At 41.3% G+C, this 1,788-nt stretch overlaps 1 pseudogene; it reads left to right on the forward strand.

Moving 5' to 3' along the window:
* Nucleotides 1-1,037: 1,037 nt before the first annotated feature.
* LOC110314128 lies at nucleotides 1,038-1,781 on the forward strand (annotated as a pseudogene).
* The last annotated feature ends 7 nt before the right edge of the window (nucleotides 1,782-1,788 follow it).

A 1,788-nucleotide genomic window follows, 5' to 3' on the forward strand; every position in this document is an offset into this window, starting at 1 on the left:
CTGTCATGGTGACGCCTCCGTTCTCTCATTCTGCTCTCAGGCTATTAACAAGATAGCAATAAACTTTCTGTTTTTCAATCCTGGTTGCTTTCCATTTGCTTTCCCTTTGACTTGGACTTCTAAACTAGGTCAGCCCAAAGTCTGAGATATTTCTTTTATTCCAGGAATTAACATCATTTATTAATAAGCCTTGTATTTTTAAAAGGTTTAGCGAAATGTCAACCATATTTCTAGTCTATAAAGATAAGAGCTATATTTAGCTGGTTCTAATTAAAAATAGCGAACACACTGCCTGCTATTGGGAGTGCAGGAATCTCTTCGATTCATGGCTCCTTTCAAACACTTTGACATTTGGATTTCCTGAATGCTGTTTATGGCTTGAATTGATATTTTTCCATTTAGCTTGAAATACAGCAAGCATCTGAATTGTATTATTGATCCTCATAAAACACGTCAAGTTCACCAGTCTCACATGCAATAAATCCTGGGAATATAAAAAAGATTTGAGACTCTCATCATTAGTTAAAGGTATCCTTACCAGAGAAATGAATACCAGAAAAACTGCCCCCAGACAATCATGTACAATGTTCCCAAAGACAAAGGATATCAATCTGTCCATCAGCTTGATAGGCAATTGTTGCCATTTAACCAAACCTATAAAGCAAAAAATCAGAACCTGAACCAATTGAATACCTGAAGCTCAGTTTTCTACTGGGACATGAATAAACAGAGATAAGCATGTTCATAAAACAGTGTCAGCATGTTAATGGTTTTTTTTCCCTATTTATCCCTTTTTTCTTTCAATTTTATTAGGTATTTACTTCATTTACACTTCAAATGCTATCCCCAAAGTCCTCTATACCTCCCCCCCCCTCCCCTACCCGCCCACTCCCCGTACTTGGCCCTGGTGTTCCCCTGTACTGGGGCATATAAAGTTTGCAAGACCAATGTCATCTCCCAATGATGACCGACTAGACCATCTTCTGCTACATATGCAGCTAGAGACACGAGCTCTGGGGGTGCTGGAGAGACCAGCCATGGTGGCCTCGAAGGCCTCGCACCGGCCCATCAAGGGAATCCTGAAGAACAAGACCTCTGCGGCTCCCCGCCCCTCCCCCCCCACCTCGTGGTGGCCTCGGCCGAACAGCCCCGCCCGATCATTGAAGAGGAACTGAGTAAGAAGTCTCAGAAGTGGGATGAGAACATCCTGGCAACATATCATCCCGCTGACAAAGACTATGGTTTGATGAAAATAGATGAGCCAAACACTCCGTATCACAATATGATAGGTGACGATGAAGATGCCTATAGTGATTCAGAAGGCAATGAAGTCATGACTCCAGATATCTTAGCTAAGAAATTAGCTCAGAGCCAAAGTATCGGACTCGGGAGCAAGAAAGCAGTGGAGAGGAAGATAATGACCTCTCCCCAGAAGAGGGAGAAAAGAAGTGGCAGTTTGAAATGAAAAGGAAGCTTCATTACAACGAAGGACTGAATATTAAGTTAGCCAGACAGTTAATTTCAAAAGACCTACATGATGATGATGAAGATGAAGAAATGGCAGAGACTGCAGATGGAGACAGCATGAATATTGAAGAGTCAAATCAAGGATCTACTACAAGTGACCATCTACGACACAAATCACAAAGTTCGTAAAAGAAACGTGTTCAGCAATGCAGTCTATGTCAAATACAAACCTTGTTACTATACTACACTGCTTCTTGTTCTCTACAACTCGTGACTTATGTACCAAAATACACACCAGTTATATATTGCCAAGAATTAAGA

The sequence above is a fragment of the Mus pahari genome, chromosome X (assembly GCF_900095145.1).
Source record: "Mus pahari chromosome X, PAHARI_EIJ_v1.1, whole genome shotgun sequence".
NCBI lineage: Eukaryota > Metazoa > Chordata > Mammalia > Rodentia > Muridae > Mus > Mus pahari.